Genomic DNA, 10,088 nt, shown 5'->3' with positions numbered 1-10,088 from the left:
TCTGCCGTGACATTCACTACTGAATTCCCAGAATAATCTATTATTGCTCCTATTCCATGGTCGAATCCACGACCCGTCCCATGGAATGGCAATAACAATTGCTCATATTCCATGGTCGAATCCACGACTGGTCCCATGGAATGGCAAAACAATTGTTCTGATTCTATGATCGAATCCACGGTTTGATCTCATAGAATAGCAATAACTATATTATCTCATTACTCCGATTTCATGATCGAATCCACAAATGGTCTCATAAATTGTAATAGATAAAACTTAATTACTCTGATTCTATGGTCGAATCTACGATCCCATGGAATGGTAATACTCACTTTATTATTCTGAATTCGTAGTCGAATCCTCAGCTGATCCTATGAATTAATAATAAACATCTTATTACTCAGTTTTGTGAATTATTCTCCACTGAATTCCACAATTAGTAATGAATAATAAACAACTGGGCGTCTGAGCTACCTCTAAGTAAGCCCCGATCAAAATGGTGAAAGTGTGTTCAACGACGATGCACTAACAGTCACCGCACGAACAAGTATTTTAAAATACGACGAAACGATTAACCTATTGCAAAATAGGAAGAAAATAATAAATAATCAAAATATTGACCAAGGCGCCAAAGGATTGGACTCATTTACTGGCCGACCATGCCATGACCAATCCCACACCAGTTTTATATTTTATCATATTTTATTATTTTCCTTCATTTGATGAAAATCCTTTCATTTGAACAAATCTCCTTCGTCTCGAGGAAACTCCTCGACTTCATGGCGTTTTCATAAACCCATGAAAATAATATAAAATTAAGGAAAAATAGTGTGGGGCGTGACCATTGGCCAACCAGCCATGCCTTGGTCTAAGACGGCCCCACACCTTATGGTTCCTCATTATTTTATTATTATTATTATTATTTCCCTGATTTCATGAAAATTCCTTCAAATCATGGTATTTTCAAAATACATAAAAAATAATAATATAAAATTAGGGAAACACGTGGGACCGGGCCCAGCCGGCCGGCCATGCCTCAACCGGTCCCACACGCCCATGTATTTTATTATTATTTTTAGGATTTCCTTCATCCCATGAAACTCTTTGATTTCATGGTATTTCTCTCAAATTAGGAAAATCCCTTCAAATCATGGAAAAATACATTAAAAAATAATAATATAAAATTAGGGAAACACGTGGGACCGGGCCCCATCCGGCCGGCCATGCCTCATCCGGTCCCACACTCCCATGTATTTTATTATTATTATTTTTAGGATTTCCTTCATCCCATGAAACTCCTTGATTTCATGGTATTTCTCTCAAATTAGGAAAATCCCTTCAAATCATGGAAAAATACATTAAAAATACATAAAAATTAGGGAAACTCGTGGGACCGGGCCCTAGCCGGCCGGTCGCGCCTCCACGGTCCCATACACCCTTGTTTTTATTATTTTAATATTTTTTGCTTCCCTGAACTCATGAAAACTCCTTCAATTCATGGAAACTCCCTAAATTCATCAAATTTCTCAAAATTCATGAATTTTTCATAAAATCATCAAAATATTATAAAATTAAGGAAAAGGCACCACGGGACCGTGGACACGACCGGCCGACCATGCCTTGGCCTCAGCGGTCCCACGCCTCCTTATTCCTTATTTTATGATTATTTTCCATCATCTCATGGTGTTTTCCTCAGTTTCGTCGAAACCCTAATTTTTGCATATTTTCTCGAATGGATGCTCAATTGCACGCCAAAAAATATCAAAATTCTCAGGACTGAGACGCGGACGCCTTGGGACACGAGCGCACTATCTTGACCGACCAAGATTGGCTCTTTGGCTTACAGAAGCCGGTCCCATCAAGTTTCACAATTTTGACCTAATTTGCACAATTGCACGTATTAGGTCCAAGACTCTTCCAAACACTTTGGATTTTCATGAAGTGATCATCAGGAGGTCACGTGACTACCTGGGGCCGGTTTCATGACCCCATGGTCGGTCCCTCACTCCGTCATAATTAATTAGGTTTTCTCACCTAAGGCTCAGACGAGCATTTTCGAATAAATGATTAAACCAGCATTTAATCATTCTTTCACCAAAAAATCATCAACTCTTCAGGAGTTCTTTGTATTTGCTCACGTGAGCATATGGACACTACATGGTTGATCCACGGTCCCATGTAGTCGCTCCCTCCTTCTTCCCATGGTTAAACTTCTGACGAACCATGAATTGATCATCAACTGATCAAATTAGGGTTTCTGAATCCAAGGATCATCATTCCAGATTCCAACCTTAATAATTTTACGACGACCTCATGGTCATTAATTTTATTAATTATGCTCGGTTCAACGACCAGTATTCTAATTAATATTTTTGGTATGCTGCCAATAATCCATCAGATGAGCAACACATGCTCAGACGATCAAATATTCAACAATTCATCACATGAGCAACACTTGCTCAGATGATAAATATTTGCTCAAACCAAGGAATATTGGTTCAACAATCAATATTCAACGATCCATCGAATGAGAAATATTTGCTCACTTCATCGTAAGAACTATACCTATGTCTCATGACATGTTCAATTCATGAGTTTCAGAACATTATGTTCAACTCAGCAACTACATGGACTCATCGTCCCATCAAACCACGAAGTCATCAATCGACTAACATACCACGAGACGTCAATCGTGTCACTTTGGGGGGATATCACTTAGGGTTTTGGTCTGGCGGTCTACGGCACGTGTGTTCAAACACACGATGGAATGTGAGCAAGTCGTGCAATCGGTTGAAGGAATTCACGAGGTGATGGTGGAAAATCGACCAAGTCTCCACACGTTGAGCAACTGGTTTCAAACACGATCTCCACTTTCCCACTCCTTTATTCCATCAATTGTCACACTTCATGGGATCATGGTGTCTAAAATTCCAGCAATATAAATAAGTCTCTGAATCATGATTGAATCATCAGCATCGAAAGTATCATCAATCTCACGTCTCATCGACAACACGAGATCAACAACTCATCAATTGAGCAACTACTCTCAATTGAGCAATTTCAATCATTCAGAGCTTATCATATTCAGAATTCATACACCCACAATCTTTGATTACCATTGATTCCACACATTCCCCAGCTTCCCTCCTACAGATCAACCCATCCTTTCTTGTAACCGAATTTACTCTGGAATGGTCATTGTCTTCATTTTGGCCGGAGTACTACAGATTGATCTCTCGAATCTAAAGCACCCCCTTTGCAGCGGTACATCTGTGTGAGGTTTAACATTTCGCTCGGTTCGAGGAGTCTCCTCCGTACGGTTGTCTCCTCAATTCCTTAAAAACCAGCAAATCGTTTTTCCCCATCTACAGATTGGCGACCACAGTGGGAGATCATTCTTTCGGTTGCAATCTCACGATTCCACAAGATGGTTGATCTCAGGTCAGGTTCCGTTACGAATCCTAACACAAACCGTGCTAGCACTAGCAACAAAAACAATCAGAATATCCCGGAGATAATTCCGACCTCCAAAACTGATGGTGGTGACATTACTCCTCCTCACGTCGAAGGTCATCCACTGTCCGGACGACACCCTGAAGAAGTCAGAGGAGATCCACCACCTACCATTGCTGATCTTATCAAAGCGCATGAGACTCTTGCAAAGAATCAGACTGACATGGCTGTTGCACAGAAGGAGCTGTGTAATTATCTCAAAACTCTTACTGACAAGATGTCAGAGAAAACTCAAGAGAAGGGAAAGGAGAAGGAGAAATCCTCAGACGACGATCCTGAAGTAATTCCAATCCATACAGTAGAAGACGACGAAGTCCACAAAACTGTTGCAGACAACTCATCAGCGAAGGGATCATCGAACTTCATTACTCGCGAGGATCTGGAGCACCTCTTGGAGAACCGTGGAAAATACAAGACATCGCATGACCATCGTCATCAACCTCCTTATCCTGCCGCTACGCAGAGGATTCCACTCCCCAAAGGTTACGTTTCTCCAACTTTCACCTTGTATGATGGAACTGGCAATGCTCGGGAACATTCTCTCGTTTTCTCGAAGCTCTGGGAGAACATGAACATAATCATGTCGTTCGTCTCAAGGAATTCTCAAAGTCTCTGAAAGGAAGAGCATACACCTGGTATAACAACATCGCACCCGGGACTATCAATAATTGGGGAGAAATGGTTAACGCATTCTACAGGAAATACTTATTCGTTTCAGAACAAGTCACCCTCTCCGACCTTGGAAGATTGTTTCAGAGGGTCAATGAAAATCCCAATGATTATGTGAAAAGGTTCAGAGTCCAAGCCCTGGATTGTCATGACCCAAACGTCACGGAGCAACAACTGGTGGAATTATGCATCGATGGCATGCTCCCGGTCTACAGGGCCTTGCTGGAGAACCTTCGATTCCATACTTTCTCAGAGCTTCACGAAGCTTCGAAAAGGTCGGAAACCACTGCACCCGCTCTTTTGGAAAGAGCAAAGTCTACAAAGACTGAGGATTCAAAAGGCACTCGAGGAAGCAGGCGTTTGATCAACAAGCAATACAACCTGCAACATTCAACAAATGTTGTAACAGAAGGGAGTAAGCGAAAAGCAGAACCACAGCACCAGCAGACTTCCTCCACCCCTTCAAAGGCACACAAGAAGGAGAATTCGAAAGTCCCTCCTCAGCATACGGAAGATCCAGAAGCACCTGATTTTCCTTGTTCAATGGAAGAAGTTAATGAACTACTCGATGCCTGGATCCAAGATGGTGCAATCAAATTGCCTTATGTCAAGAAGGAACCAACTGAAGAAGCCATGGAAAATCCTCGGTATTGCCACTTCCATAGATACGTCAGCCATCCCACAAGTGATTGCAAAATTTTGAAGCACATATTCAGAGAAAAGGTCGAATCAGGAGAGCTCAACCTGGGGACCGAGGGAGTACACAAAAAACCCCTCCCATTCCGAACGTTTACCATCTCTGAACCTCCTGTCAAGGAATCGGTCCAATCTCAGATCGAACATGTCTGCAAGTTGTTGTATCTTTCGAAAAATCAAAGGAAAGACATGTTTGCTGCACTGAACCACATCGTGTCCGGAAAACGCCTGCTGATTCAAGAGACCACCACCGAACTTTCAGCCACCGACAAAGAAATGTATGACTGGGGACTGCTCACCACAGTACACATTAAAGGAAATGAGTTCAAGAGGGCGTTCATCGATGTTGGTACCGCTGTCAACATCATCCCTTTGAAAACTCTCAGAGCTGCTGGTATTACTCGACAGGAAGCCACCCACGCTCCCATAGCAATCACGGACCACGAAGGAATATCCAGAGACGCATACGGCTTCATCACTCTCAAAGTTACGGAAAGATTGATCTGCACTGAGGCCAAGTTTTTCATAATCCGGGAAGACCCTGGATATGACATGGTCCTTGGAAGAACTTGGATTCATGCTGGAAGAATAACGATGCCTTCAACACATCCTGTCATCGATAAGGATTCCGAGTCAGAAGACGAAGCAGAGGACGCACCACTGTTTGAGCATCTGGAAGAAGTAAAAACTCTGATAGGACTTATGCAGGAACTTGGAGAAAATCCGCACACCTTTGTCATAAGGTTTCGAGCTCATGCAAGTCTTATTTCTCATCATGCTCCAATATTACCAATGTTCAGATATGCTACTATGGCCCAGGGACTCCTCCCCATGAACAATTTAGCAGTCATCAAAAGCTACGAGTGGGTAACTTCACCTCAGCAATATTACACCCAATGGTTGGGTTCAGAACTTCTTCAAATCGGTCACTCCATCGAGAGGTTTATTGTAAAGATCTGGCTAAGCATGGTCAACACTAGGCTGGATACTCTCTTCCGCGCGAGTGTCCATATGTGCCACAATCGTGGAATTCCGTCAAACAGGGAATTCCGAATCAGCGAAAGATATTCAAGGCACGATCGACCAAGCCTAACAAGTTTCATGAAGGAGACCTGGTTCTCAAAGCAGTTCAGCGCGGTTTTCATTCTACAAGGAACTCCAATTGTGAAGGACCATTCATGGTCGCTAAGTCTGTGTCCGGAGGATACTACAAATTGATCAACACAGATGAAAGAACCCTGCCAGTAATTCACGAAAAATTGGCTCAAGGCGTTTATCTGAAATTATTGGACATTTGAGGTATTGGGCGTTCGAAGCATTCATGGCGTTTGGATTTAACATTTAGGATTTTCTTTCATTTGTATTTCAATTCCTCCAAAACGTTTTCAATACTTGCAATTAGTATTTGAATTCAGCAATTTATCAAAATTCAGTTCATATTTCATAGAAGAAATTGATAGACGCATTTTTGTGTCTAATTTGTCCTCAATGTTTCGTATTGTTAGTACTTGTTTTTGTCCTTATTATGGTGTTTTGTGTGTTTTTAGGTATTTTTTGGAAATAAACATTTTTGGAAAAATCGGCTCGAAAAATTGCCCAGGGCACTCTTGGAGGACATTTGTTATTCGGACTCTCATCATTGGTTAAGGGGCACTCAATTACGAAGGGGCACCTTCGTTGATATTTTCACCACAGCTGTTGATTAAGGGGCGTCCTTTTCTTCCTCATTTAAAAATTTCTTTTGGCGGGAAACTTTTGGTCCTCAACTGTATATATTTGGTAATGATTCTTACGAGATTTTTGGAGATTTTTGGCACAGTAATGAGCTGGAAATATTGCGTCGTATCACAACAGGATTGTTAACAACATTAAATGCGATCAGATATGAAGATATCACGAGACAGGGAAGAGAGAATAATTTGGATGTCTCTCTGCTATTTTTGGGAGTTAGTGGGAAGGAAAGCAAGGAGATATTCGGTTTTGATTCATTGTTATCCTAAAGATATCTTGACAGTTGTAGACACGGGCAAGAAGAGAAGAAAAGAAGGAATAAAATCTTCGCAAAGAGGGAAATTATCCCGTGGAGAATAAAAACAATAATGGAGAAGATACGGGAATTAAACTCGAGTTATGTTGATCCTCTGAGTATATATAAGGTGTTGGGGACTCAGAAAAAATGTGTCGAGAGTTTTGGGTGCTAGGGAGAGCTAGAGAAGACGAAATCAGAGTTTATCAAAACTCCGTTTCTGCTGCTGCATGAAGATGAACACGAAGAACAATAGACTGTAAGAGACTGTCGTTCTTCAACAGTGACAGCGACAGTGGAGTGTGGGTCGTAGTTTCCCAAAGACTACATCATTTCATATGTATCGTTCTTGTGTGACGCTTCCTATGGGTCGCACATTAGCTGTTTACACCATTTTCTCTTCTTCTCATCATTTGTAAACCATTTTTGAGCCATAATAAATTATTTTGAGAGCATTTATACTATGATGATCTAATTCCCTCGTAACCAAGGAAATGGAGGAATCTATTCACGCAACATAAATGGGTAAATATTTCATTTAATTATATAATTCACCTAATCGCTGCTTTTGCAGAGTTTTAAATTGTTTGAATGATTGTCTTAATTATTTTTTATTCAGTTTGATAGGTTATGCTTGGTTTAATCTCTTGATAATCTATGCTTAAGGTTTACAAATAATGTTTGAGAATCTGTATGATTGATAGTGAATTAAAGATAAAAGAGAACTTAAGAATTGAATAGAGTTTTGAAATATTTATCATTCAATTTTGCATAATAGTGGAATCTAGTGTCTTGGTTACCTCTCGCACCCATTGTTAATAATTTCGTATATAATTTTATTAAATCTTTAAATTTAATCTTCACAAGTCCGAGAGTTTGAACCTCATTACTACAACATCAACAAAAACATAATCATTTTGGCGCCGCCGACGCGGATTTGTGCTTAGGTAGAATTTTTAGGTTTTTATTATTTGTATTATTCCATTTGTTCTTTTTTACGTCTCTTTGGTTGTGTCTTTGTATTACAGGTTTGAAGTTGGATACTAAAGACCTTGGAATCAAAGCTTAAAGCTAAAAGAGAAGGAAAAAAGACAAAGCAAAAAAATAAAGAAAAAAGAGAGAAAAAAAAAGAGAGAATTATTTTTTATTATTTTTTTAAGAGACTTTCCATTTTTTGTTTTTTTTGTAATTATTATTATTATTTTTTGTATTTCTTTTCATTGGACTGGACTTTGGACAATTTATTTTAATTTTAAACCCTACGGAAGGGTTATATATAAAAAAAATTTTATATATAAACTGTGTGCAGGGAAGGACGACGATTACTATATCGTCTCGGCCCCTCGGGTTCGTACATGACATAGGAGTCGTGGCCCGAGTCGACTTCAACGGTTCATCCCCCGTCTGGTACGGGAGGTAAGTCCATCGAAACACTCGCGAATCTCCTGTAAGCGAGTTACTGTATTCCTTAAGGTGATTCATTGATTGAGGACGAATTTGGACTGTTGTTAAATTCCTAGTAAAGGTCAAGGCCTGGCCAATACAAGATAAGGGTTCGAATTTCATCACCGCTCCCTTCTTGCCGCCTTAGGAAAACAAAACCTAACGCGAACCCAAGCTTAAAATTTGATTAGAACGAGACCGATAGGGTAACGAGCTTGGTAGGAAAATCTTTCGAAAAATATTGGTTACTCTTTTTAGCATACTTCGAAGTTCATGATGGTTTCTGTGAGTTGAATGCGTGACGGCGCCGCCTTGTGATAGCGGTGAGGCCTTGGGTATCAAAGCTTCACTGAGCTTCCCTCGCCTCAATTCAACTTACTTTGACTCGGATTGATTCCAGAGGGGTTTGCTTAAATTGTAACGAATTCCCTTTCAAAGGATTAGAAGCTGGTCTAGAAACAATCTAAGTGGATCCATCATGCTTGTTGTTTGCTATATTTTATAGGTTTGATTTGGTCGAGTCAGCCTTGTTTGTGATTGTGTAGAATTCCCTTGCAATTAAGAATGTCGAACTGGTATGATAGAAGCCAATACAATGATTATCGACCTGAATTTGAATATGGACATCATCCTTTATATGACCATGTTGGGAATAGTGGTTGGGAACGCCATCATTTGGAAGGATATGGGTCATACCCCGGTGAGCCAATTACTATCCACACATGCATCAGTCTTACGAGCAAGAAGATTATAGTACTAGTTCTTCGTATCTAGAGGATACAATCAAACTATTGAAAAGTAGTCCTTTTATGATCCCTCTGTTCCTATTCCTCCTTTAGAAGAGTCCCTCAGGGAGTTAGTTGAGTCGACGTGTAAGTTAGCTGAGATGAATAGTGTAATTCTAGACGAAAGAACTACAATAATGAGTGAACTTTCTATAGAGGAATCCGTCAAGCTGATGGCTGAGACGAACGAAAGACTTGCTCGAAATAATCTTACTTTCCAATATAGTGTTTCCAATAATACCCTTAAAAATGAGGATAGTTATTTGCATAATCAAGATGACGAGGTTAGAATTGTTAACACTACTTGTTTTGATGAGGTTCGATCTTTTTCATGTTATTATGATGAGGATAGTGTTGATCGAGAATCATACTTATGTAGGAATAGTGATCAGGAAATGGTTACTCCAATTAAGATTTACAATGATAATATTATTTCTAGTTCAAATCCAAATAATTTTAATAATTATTCACCTATTCAAAAGGACGAGGATTTGACTAGAGATACCCTCGTTTTAGACGATGTAGTATTTCCTGTTTACAAAGCCGATAATGATTTAGAGGAACGAGTTTATTCTGAGAATAATGTTTTAGAGTCTAGCGATTTAGAAACAATAGTCTTAGACGAAGAAGATGAACTCGTAGAGATGAGTGAGGATGAACCTGACTTAGAAGAATCAATTGACCATTTCCAGGAATCTGATGACCTAGAAATTAGGGAAGTTGTGACTAGTCTTTCTAGAGACACAGAAAACTCTAAGTTTGGGGGTGATTATCATTCTCCATGTGCTTTAACTCTTAGAAAGTTCCCTCGTGTAGGACTTGACATTTATGCCTCAACCATATTACAAGATTATCTTCATACATGTTTTCCCGAACCTAATAATGTCCATAGAGAAGCTCAGTTGTTAGAAACCTATCCTCTGGTTGATGTGGTTAACCCAGACTATGATACCAAG

This window comes from Papaver somniferum, chromosome 7 (genome assembly GCF_003573695.1).
Source record: "Papaver somniferum cultivar HN1 chromosome 7, ASM357369v1, whole genome shotgun sequence".
NCBI lineage: Eukaryota > Viridiplantae > Streptophyta > Magnoliopsida > Ranunculales > Papaveraceae > Papaver > Papaver somniferum.
Note: the sequence above shows the minus strand (reverse complement) of the source record.